Consider the following 24605-nt stretch of genomic DNA (forward strand, 5'->3'; position numbering starts at 1 on the left):
TCAGCACCATGCTCTCAGATCAGAGCTGCCGGGGCATGCAAGTTAAGCATGGTAATGCCTCTCCTTCTCTCTCAAACCTATTAATCTTAACAGGGTGTGTGCACTGAATTGTAACCCTGCCACATTTCTGGCAATGCATACCAAAGAAGCTAAACTGGGGAGAAAGGAAAAGGCTTCGTTTTTTTTCTTCCTTTCCAGCTTATTTGTTAGGCATGCCAAGGAGTTGATTCTACCTAGGGGTTTATTATATAGAGGGCTATTATATAAATGTAATTCAGAGCAAGCAGTACTTGCCCATCATATGATTTATGTTTTACTTCAACATATGGGAATTCACTGTTGCAGAAATTCATTTGAGAAATGGACTACGAATTTCACACCCAAAGGTGTCTCACCTTATCTCTATGCTGGAGAGAAGCTGACTTGAACATTTTGGCCTCGTTTAGTCATTTGCGGGTGGTGAGCTGTGTCAAAAGCTGAAAAATATCTCACATGACACATTTGTTAACTCAGCTTACAGTTTGCTGGCAAAACAGGATGAAATACAAACTATTGATGCTTACAGAGTGGAATCTGGAAAGCAATAAATAGCAGGGATTACACAGAGCCTTCCATCTCAGTGAGAAGTGAGAGATGTTTAGATTACACACTTTGGATCTTGCCCCCAGGGGAGTCCATGAAATACCATGGCAACTTCTGCTCCAATGTTAATAGCAGTCAGATAACTTTCAGATCTGAATGGAAAGACAGCTACTCATTCCCTCTGCTGGTGTTACCCTGAGAGAGCAGGATGTGGCAGGCATCCAAGCTGAATGAAATGGGGCAAGCTGACAAAGACCGAGAGCCATTTATAACACTGCCCTTTGAATCTGAGGGAAATGTGCATATCTATGTGTGTGTGTGCATAGATAGATTTCAAAAACCTCAACTTGGGTGAAAAATAATTTCATTAAACTTGTGGAAAATTTCTAAATAATAATAGGCTAAACCAGTACAAATAGATGTAAGCTAATCAAGGAGAATATATACTTCATTTTACTCACATAATGTATTTCACCAATTTGGCATATTTTCACAATAGAAAAGTTTAAATTTAAAGATTCAAATACTCTTAAGGTTGAGAATTTAAAATCTACTATGGTAAACAAATGCTGCTTTTCTAATACAGACCCATCTTCCATGCAGCATAACATCCAGCTGGATGCAAGTAGCACTATGATCAAGGTTTTAGGATAGTAATCAAATTTAGGCTTTTTCTCTTTTCCTACAGTGTCAGCTCTGAGAAACTGGCCTTTTAGCAGTTTTAGTTAACAAGATAAATACTTGCCAATGTAAATATTTTACCATATAAAGATGAAACCTTTATAAAAAAGAAATATAAAAAAGAAATTACAAGTTTAGTGATGAGCTTTAAGGAGAAGCTGGTTTTTACGCATCTTCTCAAAAGCTGTTACTACTCTATGTATTACTTTTTTGTACATGTAGTTTTCCACAACTAGTAAGAATAAAATGAAACTATAGGAGAATATTCCAGGTTACTATGAGTGCTTTAACCCAAGAAAATTAGAGTAACTATTACAAATCTTTCCAGATAACTTGGTAAGCAGGATGGCAGCTACATACAGCAGGTTGCATTCACTATAGACACTGATGAATCTTACTGTATTATATCCATATTAGCCTCTCTTAGAGCCAAAATTATGTGTCAAATGGTCAGTGACAGCTGCCATGAATCAGCAAAAGATTAGTTTGTACTGCGGGGAAGGTCCTGCCTTTTAGGCTTGGTAAAGCACAGATTTTGTATCCGTCTTTTGTCACTGAGATATACTGTGCAATACTTTGACTTTATACTTCAGCCTCATCACTTCTATTTTATTAACTCCAAATTTAGACCTCTTGAGAATGCAACTGAAAAAAAATTGAAAAAATCAAAAGATACATTGGGAGAAGTTCCCCTTCAGCTGTTTCACGCTATGGTGATGTACAGCTGACCTGGGTTCAACACATCCATCTCAACTGTATTTATGGATGCTCAGTATCACCACAGCCATGCAATGTAGAGTGAAAAACCTGTTCTGTATAAGCCTTAGTCTTGCTCCTTCTCTTTAGGGTGTGATTTAACATAATGATAATGAAGGAAGGCATTCCATTTTACTCAATATATTGAATATTTAATGGGTGAACCAAGTTTTCAGTTTTCAAGTGCTTACTTGAAATGAGTTCACTGGTCCATTTTACCCCCAGACTTGCTTTGCCTCCCTCTAGATTTTGGTCCTGGGACAGAATCCTGAGCACTCTGCTGAAGACACATCCATTTCCTGAGTGAGCATTTCAAAGGCACCATCCAGAATGACCTAATTGTTTAGGTCAAAAATCCAAATGTAAACAACCGGTCCATGAAGATGCCAGTAATTGCACCAGGGCCAGCTTCTGGCATAGTTGCCAGCTCTGTGCTCGCTCTGTTTGACTCCTTCTGAATTAATGCTACAATCATTTGCATTTTGACTCTATGAACTGTTGGAGGACCTGACAACTCACATAAATTATGATGTGGCCTTACCCTTACATATGAAGTGACTACAACATCAAAACACTGTCACCTACGTGGCTGCTTGGAGGGCTTTCCTGGGAGTGAAGCTAACAGATCCTCAGGATAGTAAACAATTAACAGTTGTCCCTCAACTATCTGGCAAAGGAAGCAGGCACCAGATAGAAAAATAAACTTTCTCCCATATTTCTCCCAAAATAAAGATGGAAAACATGAAACAGATGAGGAAAGTCATTCTAAGAGAGTTTTTGTATTTTGATTTTTAGCGATAAAATGATGGCTAAATAATTACAGCCATCTGTTTCTGCTTTTCAGATGCTAAGATGAATAAAGAAGACAAAATTAATTAAATGCAGAAGAAAAAAAATTGTTGTTAAAAAAGGAGGGCAAGGGCAGGTCCCCCTCAAAGGGTAGGGGTAGAAAATGGAATGAAATGGTTGTATGATTGGCATTAGGTGGATGTAAGATGATCCACAGCTTTATTCACCCTCTGGTTTTGCTCATGGCTGCAAGCTCATCTTGTGGAAATGATTTACACTGAAATGAGCTTAAGGAAGGGCTTGCTTACACGGGGGATTAATGTGCACTAACAAGGAAATAAATTAACAACATAGCAATCTCCCTGTGTTGAACTGCTCTGTGGATTCACAACATAGACGTTTGAATTGCTGTTCACAATCTTGTCTATACCATTACACCTGAAAATTTTAAAGAAAAATACTAAACAATGTTAAGTATGTTAGCTGAGATGGGAGAAATCCAAGCGTGCTAGCTAGCAGATAGTACTTGCCAAGGTCCTTATGATTTCACTGATAGTCCATATAATCCAGGTAATTTCAGTATAAAGCACCATCTGGTTTGAAATTACAACAAAATTTGGTGCTTAATGAAATATCTTGTACTAGGAACTCTTGAAGCAGCAAAGAGAAGGTCTTTGCTGTGCAGAGACTATAGCAGAACTAGTGATCCTCAGACATTTTACAAAAGATGACATTTAAAAATCAAGATTTTTGGAAAATATTGTTAATATCTTTGGGCTTTTAAAAAAGCCCCAAACAAAATCAAGACAACAACTTTGCTTGTTCTGGATGACAGTGCTGTGTTCCAATACCACACAGTAAGGTCAGATTAATTTGGCCCTCAGAAAGTCAAGTCAAATCGTGATCACCCACATGTGGAGAAGTTGCTTTCCTTATCAGCCTCTGGGTGACAGTCCTCTTCCACAGTTGTTCCAGTCAGTTCACATGCCAAAGCCAGGAGCACTCAAACACACATTTACAGTATGTATTTAATCAAAATGAAAACTGGTTTAGCAAATGGACTTCAATGTGTGTGACTTCCATGTAGCCCATCCAAAAGTCACAAAGAAGAACAGGAACTGCCTGTGTATAACAGGGTAGGGAGCAAAGTCAGGCACCTGCCCCAGACCAGGCAAGTGTTCATGCAGACTGTCATTGTAAATTTTTGGGAAAACCTTGAGATTTTTTTTTCCTACAATAAAGTATGTTTCTAGTTGATTCCATTCCAGCAATTTGTTTCTGGGCTTCTGGCCAGCTGAAACAAAGCACTGGATTTCAGGACTCATTTGTATCCTTAAGATCTCTTGTTTAGCACAGCCTCTGCTTTGATGAGATGCTTTCTTTCAGGCCTTTAATATCTGTACTTAAACTTCTTGTAAGCAATCTAATGAGGCATGGCTGGGGATGGCAGCAATAAACATTGACCTGCCACAAAAAACTCCAAAGAGAAAACCATCAAAACCTCATCAAGTTCTCAATACAAGAATAAATCAGATAGATACTTAAAGCAGGCACACTCAGATTTTTACATATCCAGCCTAATGAGTCAGTAAAAGCAATAGATATTAATAATTCAGATGTTTTCTAAATTAATGATATTATATTAAAATGATAACATAGCAATCTGTAGCAAACAATGAGACTAAAAAGAATTTAAGTTTTAATATATGTCTGCTAGTTGCAAAGCTCTCAAAGGGCATATTTTCATCTCTCTGGAGACTGACTAAAAGTACTTTAAAATGTAAAGCCCTTTCTGGAAAGCACAGAGACATTGCTTTCTATGTACATCGTCAGATGCACTGCTGAAATCAGTGATAAAAGACACATTTGTTTGTCAGAGCTCAAAAGAAAAAAATCCAACTCCAAATATCAGCCCAGTTGAAAAACAAACTTGTGTTCCAGCCCACGTGCTCTCTGCATGGCTTGGGCAGGCACTGGCAAAAATGAGGGATCACCTAATGTTCTACAAGTTGGTTTTTTTTTATGGAGCATGCCTGCACAGCCCAGCCTTACTTTGTGGGAAAGACCTGGCAAATAATTAGCACTTGGTTTTCTCTCCTGAATCCATGCTGCTAGAATCAAACCTTGAGGCCATGGACTTTAATTTCAAGACCTGAAAATTTTAAGCCAAGGTAGCAAAGGCATGTTTCCTGAGAACATTTCTGTTCCAGTATTAGTGCACTTGTATAATCCAGACAGGTAACATTAATGAGGTCTTCACAATATTTTCTTCTACAGAAATTTTATGTTCTATTTAAATGCATCCAGTTCTAGTCTTAAACATAAAAGAACCAAATTCTACCATGGCTACGAAATTTTGAAAAACAAGCAAATAGAAACCCACTACCAGAAGCTGCTCACACTCAGTTGAGTTGGGGGCTCAGTCCATCTTTCCCCTGCTGTCTCTCACAGGCTTGCATGCCAGCACAGACAGTTCCTTAATGTGACCCCTGAGACACTCACCATATTGTCCCCTTGGCCATAAATGACATCAAAACTATCTGATACTCTGTCCAAATGCACCTCAAATCCCAACCCAAGCTGTACATGCTCGGGCAGGCAGCACACTGAACAAATCTAATCAATGCTGACACTGCATCAAAATTAGCTGGACCATCACAGTTCAGTGCATATTTATTTGGCCACCAGGGAACAGATGACTGCTAGCACAGTGCAACAACAAGGCAGAAATTTCAGGACATATATCTATTTTATAGCCTTGGAGCATGTTAAAAACATGGGTGGCCAGAACATGATATGCTGGTTAAGTCCTTCGATATAAGAAATTTAGCAGTCATCAGGGAGAAACTACAGCAAATATTTGTTTTAATCTTATTATGTAGCATATTTTCATACATTATTTTTCTCCTTCTGAGCATCCTGCTGCTAACTGGAGCTCTTTAATAATCACACAAAATTCACCTAAAAAAGAAATCTTATTTTTTTATGCCACCCGGTGGTGAGTGTTTTGAACTCTGCTCTGTAACCCTTGGGGATAACTTGGGCTCTTGACCTGATCTGGTCTCCCTCCTCTGCCTCCTTTGAGCTCCTGTAGCTTATCCTGCTCTGTTTCACTCATCCCAGGCTACCAGATGATTGCAGTTCCCATTTCATCAGCCACAGATGCCTCATACCAGGATGCTGCTGCTGCAGCCTGCCCACCACGTGTCAAAAGCCATTTGATCAGCTGCCACTGCTGAAAAGGCAATGCCACAGCTGACAAGGCAATGCCACAGTACCCATGGTCAGCCTGGAACAATCCCTCTCCCACTCCATCAGCCACAGCAGCACGAGTTCACCTCCCAAGGGAGGCTCCCATTACTGGATTTAACAGAAGTACACGGTGAAATGTCTGCCTGTCCACAGCTGGCAACACACTGAAATTCTGATCTCTGCCAGTGGTTTCTGAGCTCTGCTCTGAGGTTTCAACATATACTCTGGCTTCTGGACAGCTGACCTTTCATATTTTAATTAAAAAAAAAATTCTTCCTTACTATTGACAGCTGAAAGCACATCCTTCACCTTGTCTAGATGTTAGCAGTCTTTTCATTCCACTGTTCAGCTTCTTGGGGAGACGCACTCAACTGCTACTGGAAGATTTGTGCATGGAAACTGCTCTGAGAAAAGTGCCCTGCAGTTTAACTAGACCCCATGAAATATTGTGCTTATTTTTAAGGACCGTGGAAAAAAATCCCATCGGCTGACACTGACTTTTCAAAGGCTGATTACAAAATGAAAGCACATCCCAATAAATCAGCCAAGGCAAGATGTTAACAACTTTTACTAATCCCATATAGTGTATCTAATGCTACTTTTTAAAATACAAACAGCTAATAATTTTCACCAATGTGGTCATTTAGTTCCTGCTGGATTCTCTGCTCTAGAATTCTTCTGTCACCTATGAAGAACTGTGGTGAATGATGAAGGAAATACAATACTGTGATAACAATAGAATTACACTTTAGCTACATTACAATGACGCTTTTTTACAATTTTTACTAGCTATGCATAAAGAACTGTAGATTTCCCTCTCTATTTTTTACTATTTGTAAAAATCCCAGCTTTTCTTCTGCAGGAAATATTCTTAGCTAAAGGTCTGAAACTAGAGATATTTTTCACCAACTAGGGTAATTTCCATACTTCAAAAAGAAATTTTGGTCATGGGTGGCATGGGTGAGGGTGGAGGGCAACCCAACTTCTTGATGCCACTTGGTTATCCTATCATGTACATTTGGGAACATGAAATCTTCTAAAAGTAGTCAGATCAGAGCCCCACCATCTCCTGTGTCTCACACCTGGCAGTCTGGCAACAGATGCTTTTAAGAGGAAGAACATGGGGAATAGAGCAAGTGAACACTCTCAATCTGCTAACTTCAAGCACATGTGTGATATTAGTGTAGCATTCAGTTTCTGTTTAGATCAAAGAATTGTCTGATCACTCTAAACTGAAGATTATTCCATATTATATCTGCTTGGGTCTGTTTAATATTCCTCTATGCATGGAAGGTGGGGTGTGCAGAAGGCAGAACAAGACGCTTTCCAGAGGTGCACAGGGAATGAACATAAAGAACGTCAAAATACTGAAGTGAGCCGTGCTTGGAGCATGTGGTAGGACTTGACAACTACCCTTCCAACATAAAATATTCCATAATGCCAGCAATAAAACCTTCAAAACTCACAGTTAATAAATAAGGGTTAAAGCCATAAGTGAAATGAAATATGATTTCAATTACTTGAGGACATGTATTCTGTCTCAGTAAATTGAAAATCTTCCTACCAATCTTCTGTTACTTTCACAGGAAACTGGGGACATAAAGAGCCAAGTGAACCTAAATGCTGTTTTACACCAGAGACTTTAGATGCTTTCAACTGATAATCTCTGCAGAGACAGTATTTCTTGCACGGGGAGGCTGCAGTTAAGTGCTCCACTTCATTTGCAACTCTTTTTGCTACTGTGCCTTTAAATCCCACATTAAAAGAATGATTTCCAGAGGTCTTAGGCACTTCACACCTATTGATTGCACTGCTGGCAAAACACCTACTGCTTTCCTGAGGTGCTGAAAACACTCCCTCGTGTTTATCTGCACTGTTAGGTGCCTAAGCATCACGAAAATCCACCTTTAAGGTGTTTTATGATTAATTTTAGAGAATCTAACTGGATCACTGATACAATCTTAAGTCCAATGCATTTTAGTCTGACACTAGACACTCAGCATAAAGCATCTAGCCAGCACAGGTAATGGAGATAATCAAGATGACTGGGAAGAGTAGTTACTGGGTGAAATATGTTCAAGGAGACCTATCTCAGCATCAAAAGGCAAATCTTTATTGCCACATGAAACCTTCTGGCAGCAGTACAACTACCCTTAACTCTCTAAAACAAGAGTAAAACAAACTCTCATCCAGGAAGGAGGTCGTTGCTCTTCAAGTCCTATGGAGGTTGAAGAACTTACACATTTCTTGTGCGTTAAGCATTGCTAAAGGAAGAGACACCAGTGTCTCCAAAAGAACAAGTGAAACAGGCTGCTCCACTTACAATTAGAAATCTACTGCAGCACTGAAGACATTTCAAAGATTGAAGCAATGCTTGCAAACTAATAAAAACTGCAATATGAGCATAATTCGAGATAAATTACAGCAATCAAGACATTTAGATTTCTAAAGCACTAAACTAACAAAGCATAAATTGACACATTTGAGGGAAATAGGTATGTATAGTATAAGTAATGTCTGTATCTCTTAGAAAATTATCTCATGGCAGTGCTTATCCTGGGAGAAGAAACAATATCTTACACAAAAGCAAGGAACTTTGGTTTGGAGAAGCATCAAGACAATTTTGATACAACAGTGAAGGAATTTTCATCCTTTCCCTCTGCACCCCACTGTGTTACCCACTGAAAATAGGGATGATGCAGTTATTGTAATGTAGTCCCTTGTTTTAATTCCATAGGCCACTTTTCATGACTCTACAAAAACTAACAAAAAATTTAGCACATCTACATTAGGAAACATCATCTTCCTCTCATCCTCATGATAATCTCTGGATATGACGTACATTTGAAGCATCTCCTACATTGCCTCTGCTTGGAGGCAATGTCAGCTTGGAATCAGGATGAACTAGCAGAACAGAAAATCTCAGCACAAGGCCTTTTCTGATTTAAGAAGAAAAGTGCCATTTACAGAAAATAACATTTATGTTAAAGAACACATAAAAACCTTTATGTTAAAAAGCATTTTAAAATGCAAGCAAAGTAATATACATCAGAGAATCTCAAAAAACAAATGGAAGTCTAAGAAAGCACTGTGTCTGCATCAAGTCATGTCCATCGGGATTTGAGTTCACACTACCTCCGCCCACCCAGCTCTGGAAAAGCATTGCATCAAAGACCATCTCTCAATGGAAAAATGCAACAATTTGCCTACAACTGCTGTGGGGGTAAGGGACATATTCAAATTTTCTCCAGGAGTAAAAACCCACTGAACACAAATAGTTACTATTAATTGCAAAATTGCATTGAACTTCAGCAAAAGTTTGCTGCTATTAGTTTTGTGGTATCAAACAATGAGATAATGACAGAGTGCAAAGCAATTCAACAGCCACCGATTCTAAATACAAAATAATTCGGATACAAATAGGTTATTTAAGTTTTTTTAAGCATTACCCAGGACGTCATCAGACTGCTACCTCTTGTGCTGTGGAGGAGGGATGGCAAACACTGCAGATCTTGCAGCCCTCCAGCATTTAAGCTATGCTGCCTTCCCTCACCAGCTGCTTGAGGAGTAACTGACTGGCACTTACCTACAGCAGTGCCACTGGGGCATTCCAAAGTGCCAGCATTGATCCACTAAGAGTCTCCCTGGTGCTCCTGAAGTCACCTTCATTTGCTAACACTCAGCTGGGGTGCAATGGTCTCTGCAGCACCATGGAGAGTGGGACCCCTTATGACAGCAACTGCACGGTGACAACAACACTGCACGTTTCTAAGCCATGCTGACCCTTTCATAGTAAAGACAATTACGTCATTTGAGTACTTGCACAAGTTTCAGTACAGAAATTGTAGCAAAATATATCAGGTATATAAGAAACTATGCATACTTTTCTTTCTCAACAAAAGGCAAGTAATTTATTGAGTACTACATTATTGGTTGCACAAAGTTCAGTGAAAGTACTTTGTCCTTTTTGTAATTTAAACCCAAACAAATTTCCTTGTCACTTGAGATCAAGTTCTTTTTTAGGCATTGCTAATTTTGCAAAGCACAAAGTAAGCTCTTTCCTGTTGCTTTAGGAGGTTTAGATTAACTGGAGCTGTTTAAATGTTGCCCTTTATATCACGCAGCCAGCAAGGGCTTGGTTTCACCTACTCAGTCATTTCACTGGTAGCACAGCTGTGCTGATGGCAGTCAGTCCAGAGGGATCAGCAAAAATTATAACAGTCAATCTCCTTATTTCTTGGGCATTCTGCTTAGGGTATGTTTAAACTTTGCAAATGCTGTCAAATGAAGCTGCTGATACCATCACCCCGTGTGCCTGGGCTGTTGTCAGCAGGATCAGCTGCTAACTCCCAGCTCAGCCCTCACTGTAACAGGCTGGCCCAGGCACACGGGGTGATCCAGCTGCACAGCAGCCCCAGGCTGCATCCTTGAACCATGCCCTGCATTCTGCATGTGCCCCATCACATGTTCAGGCACTGACTGCCATCTGTACCAGGCATTTCTGACTGCTGACTTATTTACCTGCCAAGCACGCCTTCAAGTCCCAGTGCCTACCAAAGCTGCATGTGAAATATGAGCAATATCGTTTTATTTAAACCTTTCCTAGGGTGGCTGTCCTCATCACAGAATTTATAAAGAGTGTCTAGCAGCCTGCAACCAATTTATGCAAATCAGCCTGGTGCTTCCTCTCAGCTGCATTATGAGTAGCTACTTAAATTCCCTTGCACCTATACACTAAGGTTTCCTGCTTTTCAGGACTGAGAGAGTTTGACTTGTACTGCAGCTGCAATGTCTTGCAGCTCCGTGCTTCTATTAAGTTTGCATAACTCTGAAAATCTCTCGGGTACATTGATACCAAAGGCTCAATCATCTCATGCAGCAACACTGCTTTGTCGTGCCCTGGGGGTTTAGGAGTGCGACCAGCCTTGATTAACCACCTGCAACAATATTCAGACACACATCTCTACCCTGGATCCTGTTTGTGCACTGAATTCTGTTTCCCAATTTCTTAGCCAGGGCCTGCTGGACTAAGCAGATCATCCTCAGCAGCCACCCTCTCTCTCCAGGCTGGCATCTCAGGGCATTGGTAACACAGGACATCCTAGGGGGGATAATTTGCAACCTCTCAAGGCAGCCAAACAAAGTCAACCAAATTTCAACTTTAGATCCCTTGATCAACTTATTTAGTTGCAAATACACGTGATTTTGCACAGCTAAGTTTGTGGCAAGAGAAAGCAATACAGGATGTGAATTAGTTGAAAATTTGGCGAGTATATAATCACAGGGAACAAAACTTGGATTTCCTCAGAAACTTTAGAAAAAATTTAACAGCAAAAAGGGTCACTGCAGTAAAGAAGGGATTAAAAAGACCAACTGAAAATTAAAACCTTTAGCAATGCCAGAACACAATATTGGTAAATAATTTGGAGTTATGAGTTATATGCTCAAATTCCTTTTCATTTGCCACTTATTTATTACTTTAAATGACTCTGTAAAAAACTTGCCTCAACTTTTTGTCTCACTTATTCCAGGACCTGTTGCAATGAAACAAAATCCACAACTTCCCTCCCAGAGGAGTTTCTCCCACAGCATTCCTTTTCTCTTCCACTCTTCAGACTAGAAACAAATGTTCTTCATAGACTTCTTTGAATGCCAGGGCTGGGCTGGCTAATAAAACTAAGTCCACACAAGTTAGCAAAGATTTAGCAGTGAATCTTCTGTACTAAAATCTCTACAAAATATTGTAATGGTATAAGGTCAGGGTATACGGGGATGGGGCTGTATGGCTACAGAGCTACACAAATTCTTTATATTTAGCTTGCTGACTTATCTCAGTCTTCTGCCTCAAATCATCATAACTAATTTTTAATGCACAACAAAATCCTCTTTTCATTATGAATGTGTTCAAATAATCCTAGCTTAATGTATAAACTATTGAAAAGCCTTTCTACAGCACTTCATTTAGGTCACTTTACATTCTATTAATATGTTCCACAAAAGGATAACAGCTCTGAAATCTGCTTTAGGACTTCATTTATATTTCCTTTTTCATAAAAATGTTCTTGCTATTATGGATCAGATCCAATAAGGTTTAATCAGTCAGCTCTTGATGATGCAACAAATACCATCGTAAGTAACCTCCTGCTACACCAACCCCTTGCACAACCACTTCTCCCATCAGCCAAGACTACAAATCAGTCCTAAAAATCTAAACAAAACAGCACAAAGAAAATATATAAACATACACACACAGAAAAGAAATATCAAAATTCACATTAAAACAACTTCAGTGAGATTTTCCTTTTAAAGAAGAAGCAATCAATTTAAATTATTTCTTAGAAAACGAAGCAGAAGAGAAATGCTCCCTTCCCTCCTCCCTACCCAGCTCCCACTTCCTGAAGCCTTCCTCCTGGCACGTACTTTTTGGGTTCAGCCGAAAGCATTTCCCTCCCCTCCGCACATCTGCTCTGTGCAGGGCTGCCGAGCTGCGACTCATCCTGAGGAGCGCTGGAAATCCCAGGCTTTAAAAAGCCGCTCGCAAGCCCCTCCTGGGCTGCCAGGCTGCCAGCTCCGGCAGCGATCGAAGCACAGCATCGCCCCCAGCAAGCCAGACGACCCGTCAGTCACCCTCACTGGCCACACCACTGCTGCTCCAAGTGCAAACAGATGACTTGAAACAAACAAATAAACAAACCCCATCCACACCCAAATACCTCACTATTTAAAAAATAATACATATATATATATATATAGATACACACACCCACAAATATATGTGTACGTGCGTGTATGCATATATGTGCGTATATATATGTGTGTATATATACATATATTTCTAAAAAGGATGGGCACACAGAGGAGCTCATTTCCAGGGCAGCCCAGCTGGCTGTCCCTGCCCAGCCCATCCTGGCAGCACTGGAGCCCCTGTGGTGCCACCACCGAGGCTGGGCACCCTTTCAGAGTGAGTCCCTGAGGCTGTGCCTGCTGCCCTGCAGTCCCGAGCAGGCAGCCTGGGATGGAGGGCACTGCCTGGGACTTCTCTTGTGTCATTATTACTTCATCCTTGGGTTTCATTCCCTACTGAACCACCTCACTTCCATTCAATCATTTGACCTGAGAGGTTCTGCTTTCCTGCTCTGAAGATGCCCAGTTGTTAGCTGTGTCTTTCAGTCAGTTGTGTGTTGGCATCATGATGCTTTACCTTTTAGGTGCGCCTGTTCACCTGATCCCTGTGATCTGCTGGCTACAGATCTGTGTGGGAGCAAACTTCACTTCTTTCCATTAGTTTATATGCTCCAAGTTTAAATCCACCAAGTGTCACATACATTCAATATTGTTACCGTTACATTTTTTGGTTACCTTACAACATTTTCCATAAATATTGCCTTTCAGAGGAAAATCTATACACAATATTGGAGCTACTATATACATTAGTGAGTTTTAGAATCTGATGATTTATAATTTGTTGGCTAATATTGTTTCCAGTGTGGTTTAAATTTTCTGTAAGGCAACAGAGAACTCACGAGAGATTATCTAACCCTATTATCTAACTCTACTATCTGTATTATCTGTCCCTATATATCTATTATCATGCCCTTTAACAAGCATAGGAGGGTTCCCTTTTTTCCTTTCCTTACAGAAGTAAGTAAAATACTGGAAATGCCACTCTCTGAAACCTGAGACCTGAAAAACTGCTCAGATGTCCTTTCTGAGGAACTGCTTTCTTTGCTCATTTTGTTCACTCCCATGTCTGCAAGCCGGAGCTGAAACTTCTCTGAGGACAAGCCAACTACATGCAATACTTCACATAGCTGGATCAAACTGAACCCTATCTTCTGTGAGATATTCTGATTAAAGGTAGGAATTAAACACCAAGGGAAAAGTTAAATGCCAACTAAAGCAAACTTCTTCACACTTCAGACTTGTTTAGACTGACAGGTTCTTGACTGACAATTTAAGTTGGCTCCATGAATGACAGTGTTTAGGTACAGCTAAACCTCCAGCCAGAGGATTACTGAATTCCTGTCCCACACATCTCTCTTTCCTGCTCTCACATCAAGATTAGTTTTTCATTAGGCCTTTCTATTTCAGCTGTTTGTATTTAATGCTAGGACATGGGAAAATACAGTAAACCTGTCAAGTGAGTACAACCAGACAAAGTGCTTGGACTCACTGAGCTTTATGAACTTCACTTGCATGCTTAAACTCATTGTGTGTTTAAATAAAAACACTGAAAATCAGTGTCTTAAAACTGGTCACAGAAAACAGATTGCTCAAGTAACTGGAGAAACAGGTAAGAGAAATAATTGCCTAACAAAAGGTCAGATAAAATGTCTGAGACACACTCAAGATCCAGGCACTAAGTGGTAGCAGTTCTGTGTGCAGATTTAAAGGAACCAACCAAGCATTGAACAAAATGCAGGGAAGAAGTATCCATGGTTGTTTGGGGCTTTTTTTAGGAAAAGAGAGTAGAGTGATTTTGGATGAGTAATAGCACTTTATATTTCTATGACACCTTCCATCCCTCAGGCTCCCAATGCAGTTGGCAAATTTAACAAAGTGAAGGACCTTGTCCTCTGTACACTGGAATCATTTTATCTGTCACCAAAGGCAGCCCTGGTGGAGCAAAAAGCAGTATCTGTTTAACAGGTTAGATCTATTGTGACAAACACCACACCTCAGCAAAGCCACAGGGAGAGCATAATTGTCAACAGCTGGAATTAGTGCTGAATCCTGGATTAATCAGTTTTTAGAAGAAGTCTGCTAGTATTTCTCTAGTTACCACTGGTGATGATGACTTTACCACAGATCTTGCAGAGCTGCCATGCCCAGGGCAGGCTGTCTCATGACCCAGCTCCTCTGGGCACCTGCCTCAGCATGAGGTGCCTTCACATGCGACAGTCCCCCTCCTTGCAACACTTGAGTGTTATATTCACCAGACAGAGTGAGAGCAGAGATGGACTGTAAACATCCAGGCATGAAAACAGACCCAGTGGTCAATCAAGAAATGCTGCACACTGAGAAATGTAGAATCATAGAAGAGTTCACGTTTGAAGGGACCTTTAGAGGTGCAATTAGCAGGGACATCTCCAACTAGATCAGAGAGAGTCCCTTGAATGTTTCCTGGTGATTCATCACCTCTCTGGGAAACCTGTTCCAGTGCTTTACCAACCAGCATTGCAAAAAAACTTTTTTCTTATATGTAATCTAAACCAATCACCTTTTAATTGATTTAAACAGTCAACTTTGATCTAAGCCCTCACCAAAGTCATCTTTCCTTCATTGCAGCTGTATTTCTGGAAACACAGCAAGTGTCAAAGGTGTTTCACACACAACAGACTGTTCATATATGCTGCTTCCTAAGGCACATGGGTCTGACAACAGCCTGACCAGCTCCTTGGAAGTCTCTGAACATTGAGATTAGCAAAGCAGGCTAAATTCAGTTACAGACTACTATATATGATAGCAAAAGGAGCAGAATTGCACTGAAAAGCTTCTCTAGGTTTCAGATTCAGTGGGATGGGAGTGAGCTTCACTTGTCTCACAGTCACATCAGGAATCTCAGTCCTCCTTCTGTCCACTAGTAGCTACATATGATACACTTATGACTACTGATAATATGATCACTGAAGAGCAAAAAACAAGGTGAGTACAGCATGATTATTAAAAAGCTATAAACAAAACAACAAAAACTGGAAGAAAGAAAAAAGTTCAATGAAAACTAAACACATGGCCAGTGAACTTGTACATTCTAGCTTTAAAAAGAAAAGAAATAACAGAAATCCCTTTCCAGATGTGCTGTTGGACCAAAAGACTGTCAAAGTCTGATGGGTAATCCACAGTCACATGCTCATTTTAGGATGGAAGAGAGACATGTTTGGAAATGTGTTTTGAGCTGTCAAATAACCAACAGTGAAATAAAAAGCCAAGGAGCAAAATGGATTTATTCAAAAGTTCATATTTTTCACTGGTTTAAAAATAGCCAGAAAGTTGATCCAGGAATTATTCTTGGGACTGTTATAAGCTGCTGTGCAAACACTCAATGCCATCCTGCTGAGTTTCTGACAAGTCTAAAAAGTCTCACATATTTCACATGGCAGCTGAAATATTTTAATTGCAAAGAAAAACAAAGTGTTAGCCTAGATCAGGCCAGCTGAGTGTGAATGAAACAACTGTAGAAACTTTAGGGCTTGGAAAAACTCAAGACACTCCTTGGTCAAGTGCTTCTCAGGTAGGGTTATCAGTTTTTCAAATACTGAACTTCTACAGTATAATCTAAGCTTTAGGATATGAATGCAGTCAGTTAACATCAAGGTATGGGTTAGACTTAGTCACAGAATTCGGATGCAAATCTCTCAGTTGCAGTTTTTGGGGGACAAAGAAGATTCAACAATGCTTATCTAGGACACATCTTTTGCACACGTCACTCACTAGCAAAAATGTAAACCTGTACAAGCTTGACTCTTTACTTCTCCTCCCCCACTAACAGAGCATATGCCAATGGCAGTGATTAACTGTGCATTTGTCTTTTCTTTCTCCTTCACCTCTGCCAAGCCTAGAGAAGTTTTGCTTGCTTTCATTCCAAGAGTGAGAAGCTGAACGTACCGGAGGTGGTGGTCCCAGCATGAACAGGGGCTTCAGCATAATTCCGATCCCCTTCTCCAAGCCCCTTCCCTCATGGAGGCTGATATCCCTCCTATTCCCTTTTTCCACCAGCAGCAATGAGTTACCAGCACACAGATACAACTTTTCATCACGGGCTTACCCTTATCCAGAGTCTTTCCCATGGAAAGAACAACCCAGTTGAGATCCACACCTAATCTCATTCCTCAGTTGAAGACATTCCTTTTCTCAGGTACAGCAAAGGATTTTTAGCCATGCTTATCATCTTCACGACCCTTGAAGCTCCTGTCTCCCAAGGAGAGGGTCCTTGGCATCAAGGCACAGCCAAGGAATGTTATCTCTGCTGGAGACACAAAATGGCAGGGGAAGAAATGCAACTGTCAAATGACCTGAGGGAGGAATTCAACTTCATAATGCTCTGGGGAAACACTCGCCTTGAGCACAGAGATCTGAGCTCTTATTTACCATGCCTAGCACTGCTGTGTGCCCTCTGGAAAGGCTGTTTGAACTGGAATGGAAATGAACCTGTCCTAGAACTGGGATCTCAGATTAACATTTTGCTACACCACCAATACTGTAAAATTTACTCAAAATACAATCTCTTTTACTTTCAACAGTGAGTTTAAAAACACTTTTCATTATACCAGTGTTTTCCACAGGAAAGACATTCTGATTTTTTACTAACTTACAAGTAACAAGTTTTTTCTCTGGCCTCATTCAATCACAGAATTTTCTCCAACAGCTTATGGAAAAACCCTAAAAGTCACAACTTTTGCTGTCAAAGTCATGGCAGTGACAGTCACACAGATTTTGTTGTTGTTTTGTTATCTTCTATATTGAAGTTTTCCCATTTCTGGTCAAAGGTGACATTTCTATAAATAGAAACATTTTCACACTTTAAATGCTTGGAACAAAATCCTTTTGTGTAAAAAGCCAGCCTGGAGGATTTCATCTTGGCAGCTGAATGAATCAGTCCTATCAATGCTTAGACAAATAATGAGGTTAAGAACCCCAAATTTGGTATTGGCTCCCTATTTTAGACATTCTTTTTAAAAGAGACACTGAAACAAAGAAGCCCTTATAGGTCTTCAGTTCCTATATGACAAAGGATAGAAGAATATACTTGGATGTAAAGCAGCTATGACCCACACGTCCTTGAAGAGTCAGAGGGACAATTGTTCCAATCCAGAAGGAATACATCTTAGGCAGTAGCTGTGCCACTGCCCCAAACACTTAGCAGATAGTGCTACGTCCTGTTAAGTGCTGGCTCCAGGGGCTCCAGTCCAGCCCCTGACACGGCTCTGATGGTCCCTGCTGACACGGTGACAGGGCCTCTGTGTGTGCTCCAGGTGATGCTCTGCACAGTGAGGGAAGCATATGTGGTGTGACCTTTCTGAGCTCAGCCCTGCCCTCACCCTTTCAGTGATCAGACACCAGTCCCAGCTCTGCAGAAACCTTCAGAGTGACCCATTCCCACTAGCCACCTCCTAAATCAGGAGAATTAAAATCCAGGTTCCCCTGAAATTAGATGGCAATGTATTTCAGATCTCAGAAAATTCTAGGATCTTTTTTGCATCTGTGATGCAAAAAAAACCCCATAATTTCTTCAGCCATTTCAGGCCAAATAATCCTGTGGTTTGAATTGCTCCTCAGATGACATTGCCCTAAAGCACTGGCTGAACCAGAAGAAAAATTAAATTTAAACTACAAACTTGTTTAAAAATTTGGCTTGAGTCTTGACTTGAATATCCTCAAGACTCAGACAAATAGCAAAACCATTGCTGATTCTTATCTCAGAAAACAGAAGCAATTCCAGTAACTGAATTAGATGTGTAGTAGTATATTCATCCTGAGGTTAGAAGAAACTTGAATTTCATCTCTGCTAGAAAAAGAAGCCATCACTAATACCTTCTGGATGATAATCTCACGTGAATCTGAGACTGGTTTTCAAATGCAGGGGCTAAAAGCAAAGGAAAATAAACACAAATCGTCTAATCTTTCTTTCAAATGGGATTTTCTGACTTTTTATCTTCGAAAATTTCAATTCTGTTCCAGAAAAAAAGAAGGAAACACTATTTGAAAGCAGTGCCTCAGAAAAAGATTTCATACTTACCTTCACTGAGTTTTTCTCCAGAAGAAAGAACAGAAAAACCTGTTAATAAAAACCCTGTTCTTCCCTTCACCAAACATTCTCTGGTCTAAAATTCCCTCTCTTTCAGACTGAGATAATTTCTTGGCTTTCCTGGTCTAATGCCACATGAGTTCCTGTAATCCCTCTCCCATCTGGTACAGAAGTCATCAGGAGGCACTTACATTCCTCATCAAAACAAGTATTATTAAAAAAAAAATCAGCACTTCACTAAAATGAAACATTTCAGACAAAACCCCTTGGCCTGGGAGCAGGGCATACAAATGAGGAGACTTGATGAGCACCACAGAAGAAGTTGGAGCAAGACTCAGGAGTCTGAGCTTCTTCAACCACCTGGTATCCCCCTTCCCTTTGCAACAGGTACTCCCACAAGTAGCTTCTTTCCCACATTTCTCACAGAAACCATAACACAAATCACAAATGTACATGTTTCCTGAAAAGGAAACAAAGTTTTGCTTGGTCTAGAAACCATTAACAAAGAAAGCTTTGAAATGAGGTGTTTTGTTTTTTTTTTTTTTTTTCCTCAAACATATAGTGAGTAAGCGATAGCCAGAATGTAAAAAAAAAAACCAATCTGCTCTAGGGACTTTCAGGAATGGATACTTTTCCCCAAAGCTTCTGCTCAAAACTGCAGGGCAGAGAATCAGACAGAATAAGATATTAAAACAGCAGGGTAAAAGGACATTTTTGTCAGGTGAACTACATAGAGCAACTTAAGGGACCATTTAATGTTTGATTGAAAGAGGTTTTGAATTTCTCCTAAACACTTTAAATAGAGTAGGTTGTTTTGGGTTTTTTTTAAACCACAATTTTATTTAGAAACACTACAGTAAATTTTGCATTAGAACTACAGACAGGTCAGATCACACACTCTCAACTTCTCAGAGCGCCTCATGCATGTGCACACATGCACACACTTTGATAAAAAATTGATTTAAGTCAAAAAATATTTCCTGACATAGGGAACAGTCCTCATTGCTGAAGTTAACTGTATCATTACTGATCATTTATTCTGGCAGCTACAATTTTGAACTCTCCATCTGTAGGGAGAATGGTAAGGGGGCACAGTATTCCCCAATGAGTTGCAGCTGGGGCCAATTAAGAACAAGTGGCATAGACACCTGTAAGCAATTAAGTACAAGGACCATAAAAGGGTAAGAGTCGGAGTAAGAGTCAGAAGCCTGCAAGAAGCAGAAGGAACACTGTAAGAGCCAGATGAAGAATGCAAGAGCTGCATGGCTGGTGTAAAGGCTGCAGGAGGAGATGAAGAATCCCAGGACCCCAGGAGAGGGTGAGGACCAGGAGAGTCCCAGAGAAGGCTGCAGCAAGGACCAGGAGAGTCCAGAGAGGGCTGCAGCGAGGACCAGGAGAGTCCCAGAGATGGCTGCAGCGAGGACCAGGAGAGTCCCAGGAGAAGATGGTGAGTTCCCCTGGAGGGGATGGACTCAGAAGAAGACTGACCCCACGAGGGTAGACCCCAGGAGAGGGTTGGAGAAGCTTTGGACGTGCCAGGGCTCTGTGGCAGTCTTGCAGCAATATCCTTCATTGGATCGCTGCTGGATTAGCTGCAGATGCTCCTGGCTGGACGCTTTGGGAAAAGCCCCTGGAGGGGATGGACTCTGTTGTTGTAATGTATTACTGTAATATGTATGTATTGTTGTAAACGTGTTTAATACAACATCCATCCAACTTCTCAGCTCAGGGGAAGGCTAGCCTACAGAAAAAAACAAGCATTTTCTCATTCTTTCAGAAGCATAAAGGGGTGCTAGATTGTAAAGCAAGCTTTGCTACAGTTAAACTCATGAAATATAGCTGCATATTACAACAGATAAATGGTATTAAATAAATTCTTGAGTTTCCTTACTCTTGTTAAGCTTTTCCCAATAGTCCCAAGTATTCTCCCCACCTTTTTCCCAAATGACACATGGAATAGGAACTAATGTTTCTTTGACAGAGCTACACTCTGGCAACAAAGCACATGACTTTGAGGTTTAAGCACTTCAGCAACAGCTCTGCCTCTATCCAAATTAATTTATAGATTAAAACAAAGGGATATAACAGTGAGAAACCAAAAATTCAGAGATAGAAAAAAATGTAGTTAGACCATCCATTCTCTCGTGCCAGCTCCATGAGTCAGAATGGCATACTGCCATTCAAGGAATCATTGGAACCACTCAATTAGAAACAAGAAGTAATCCAATTTGCTTCAGAGGAATCAAAGCAGCCTACAGCAGATTCTGTCAGGCAGAGAGCATAGGTTTGTGAGTTTTCAAGTATGTTTAGAATTGCAGTATTTGCCCAACTACACCATTAAGTTCAATGTTGCAGCTCTGCCAGGAACCAGCAGCTAATACTGAGGAAACAGATGAGACACCTCATTCAGCATCACAGCCACAGTGCAGCTTTAGAAGTTAAGGAGGGGAAAATTCCTGTGCTCAAATGTCAAGATTTGCCATAGTTGTTTTGTTATTATTAAATTAAAAAATTAAATCCAAAAGTCACTTCATTCATCTCAGACTTGTAGAGCTGAACGTCGGCAAATTCAGATTTGGTATAACACACAGGAGCAGTATTAAGTTGTTTTTCAACAAAAGCTGTTGATACAAACACAGTTTTATTATTCCTCCTGTCCGCTTCTCTTTCAGCCTTTGGTCCTGAGTAACAAATCACTTTTCCTAAGTCATGGAGCCAGCTTCTGTTGTTATATCACAAGGTTCCATTTGGCTTATCTATTTGTGTTAGGATAGTGAGAACAGAAGTTGGTTTACAACACTGATCTTCACACATGCATCAAAAAACCACCTTTATTGTATTTTCTAAGCAGAGATATTTCTGGGCACAAATAACCAGGATTTGGCCTTTACTTTAAGAGAATTGGCCCTTCTTGTTCTATATCCTTCACTTGGTTCACTTTTTAAAAGTCTGCCCAACACAGAACTGTACTCTGCAAGTCACAGAACCAGTTAGATTGGAAAAAACCTTTGAGATTATCAAGTCCGACAAATACCACCTTGTCAATTAGACCATGGCACTAAACACCACATCCAGTCATTCCTTAAACACCTCCAGGGATGGTGACTCCTTTGTCTCCCTGGGTAGTCCATTCCAATGTCTGTTAAGAATTTCTTTCTTATATCTAACCCAAACATCTCCTGGCACAGTTGAAGACTGTGTCCATTTGTCCTGTCACTAGTTGCCTGGGAGAAGAGACCAATGGCCACCTGGCTACACCCTCCTTTCAGGGGGCTGCAGAGAGTGATAGAGTCGCCTTTGAACCTCCTCTTCTCCAGGCTAAAGACCCCCAGCTCCCTCGGTCACTCCTGATAGGACCTGTGCTCCAGACTCTTCCCCAGCTTTGCTGCCCTTCCTGGGAGATGCTCCAGCACCTCAATGTCCTTCCTGAACAAAGGCACCTTGAACTAGGCACAGGACATGAGACCTCACCAGTGCCAACAGCAGAGGAGGAATCGCTTCCCTGGTCCTGCTGATAGTTCCTGGTACAGGCCAGGATGCCACCAGCTTTCTAGGTCATCTGGGCACACAAATCAGCATCCTGAATAGGCCAAAGTCTGCCCTCTGCAATTGAGGCTGCATCTTCTCCCTTTTCTTGTTTCTTTCAGGACCTCTAGCTTCAGACCTCCCTGACCCTGATTTGGTGTAACAGGAACATGGCATGATGCACAGGGCGGCATCGGGCAAAACTGTGCAGCCTCCATTTTAGCCATGCACCAACTTGTTTTTACTTCACTTAGAGGCCCCGCTGAAGGCACAACGTGTTCATTACCATTGTAGCACTTTAAAAACAAAACATCAATCAAAGAATTAACTACATAAACATCTTGTTAAATTTGCTGTCACTATTTCCTTGTGATCTGATGATACCTGCATAACTTATTGCTAATACTAATTATTAGTCTTAACAGTTTTGGCACGTATAATGATTTCTACATCCACTTCCTGCCCTGGCATTACTGTTTCCCTGCTTCCTGATCACCACTGACTTTGCGTTACCTAGAGAGCCTCGTGCTTTCTCCAGAGAATTTCGTAACCTCTTATCTGATCCCACAGCTCCTCTACAACCACTTAACTGAAGCAGTCACCTCTGGACAGGAAACAAAATGTTGAATTGATATAATCTTCTGAACATGGTAATTCTGAGTCATGTCATACATCTCATCATGCAGGGAGGATGCATCTCAGAGAGAATCAAAAATAAGAATTCAAGTCAAAGAAGAGGAGTTGAAGGCATCTTTTTCTTTTGTTTGTGGTGCAACAATTACAGCCACTAATCTAATTTAAGAGTTGTCACACTATAAGATTTACTACAGTCAAAACTCTGAATATGTAGAACTGCTTTTTGATTTAGAAAATTGTGATGATTCATAATTATTTTTGTTTAGAAGAGTTGACTCAGTGTGGGAATCTATAAAGTTAAAGGGTTTTAAGTTTGTGAGAAAAAAAGACAAGCTTTCTAGAAGAAAAGTTAGATTTTATGAATAAAGTTTTATGCATTGTCTTCCTACAAATGAACAAGCAAGCATTGTTTTAGCTCAAGCTACATGTGTTTATGTTAATTAGTTAAAATCACTGTCAATATTCATTTGCTCTGTGTAATTAAGTAAGACGAGTATTTAGCATTTTGTAACAAGAAGATTCTTGAACTTGCTGTCTAAATTGCGAACTGTCAAAGTCTTTACATAGACAAAACTATAGATTAAAAAGATTCTAAAAAATAAACAGTTCCTGACGCATTCCAAAGCAGTCCCATCCCATAGTGTCTGTATATAGCTAGCCAGTGCAACTCAGCACCCTTAACAACCAGGGTGTCAGCAAACTCCTAATTCTAGTTTTACAAATGCTGCTCCAAAAATATCTTCCAAAAAACTTTTGGTTCCAAGGCATGAGAAATACGTACGCAGGAAACTTAGTCTGAGATTTAGATTTAGTTTCCAAAATTGTGGTTTTTGGATGCTTATACTGAGAAATAAATTTCTTGGTTAAAGTTAACGGAAGTTAAAAAACACTCTACTAAACCTTCACTGGTCTGGAGAAAAGGATATTTGGTAGATTTTAGAGAGAAGTATAAAAGCAGAATTTCTGAGGGTGAGCATGCTAACTAGTGCATGTCCTTCACATTTTATAGAAAGCAAAGTATTCCCAAAAAGCGACCAATAGTCCCCATAAATTTATGGAATCTGTAAGTTTACCATATAGATTTATTTTGTACCTTTTGCAGAATGAAAGTAAGTTTGATTAAACCAAAGAAGTATCCATAGATAAAATGTTAATGTTAATTAAACAAAAAAAATTGCTTAAAACTTTAGGGAAAGGGAAGCTTTTTGGGATTTTCCCCTGCTGGGCCCTTGCCCACAAAAGAGAGGTGGAAATATTTTTATAGCTTCTTGTACTTGCATTACCCTGGATTATTCAGATACTGCAAGGATGAATGCAGTAACACCTGCAAGTTACTCAGCTACCACGGTGTTGCAAGCTATATGAGCTAATAGAAAAATGTTTCATTCATTTCCAGGGCCCAGTGTTACAGTGCTGGCCCTTTTCCAGCAGCACTGTAAACTTGTAAAACTGATGGATCTGTTTCCCAAGTCTTTATAACCAAGACTTCTGACTTCTTAACAACTGGAATAGCCTTGTAAACTTGTAGTAAAAGCCAGATCTCTCAAAATCTGCTAGCCTATATTAGCTAACAGATTTACATAATGCTTCAAACCCTCAGGATCCTTGCTCAGTATAAAGAACAAGGAAAGTCTGCTAA

At 40.2% G+C, this 24605-nt stretch overlaps 1 protein-coding gene across 1 annotated transcript in view; it reads right to left on the reverse strand.

The window, feature by feature from the left end:
- LOC115903353 (melanopsin-like) overlaps nucleotides 1–16884 on the reverse strand; it is a 37719-nt gene extending 20835 nt beyond the window's left edge. The window contains exon 1 of the mRNA XM_030947788.1: nucleotides 16826–16884. The gene's annotated coding sequence lies outside the window, so the exon portion shown is untranslated. The remainder of the gene's footprint in view (nucleotides 1–16825) is intronic.
- Between the last annotated feature and the right edge of the window lie 7721 nt (nucleotides 16885–24605).

Source organism: Camarhynchus parvulus, chromosome 4 (assembly GCF_901933205.1).
Source record: "Camarhynchus parvulus chromosome 4, STF_HiC, whole genome shotgun sequence".
In the NCBI taxonomy this organism is placed as follows: Eukaryota; Metazoa; Chordata; class Aves; order Passeriformes; family Thraupidae; genus Camarhynchus; species Camarhynchus parvulus.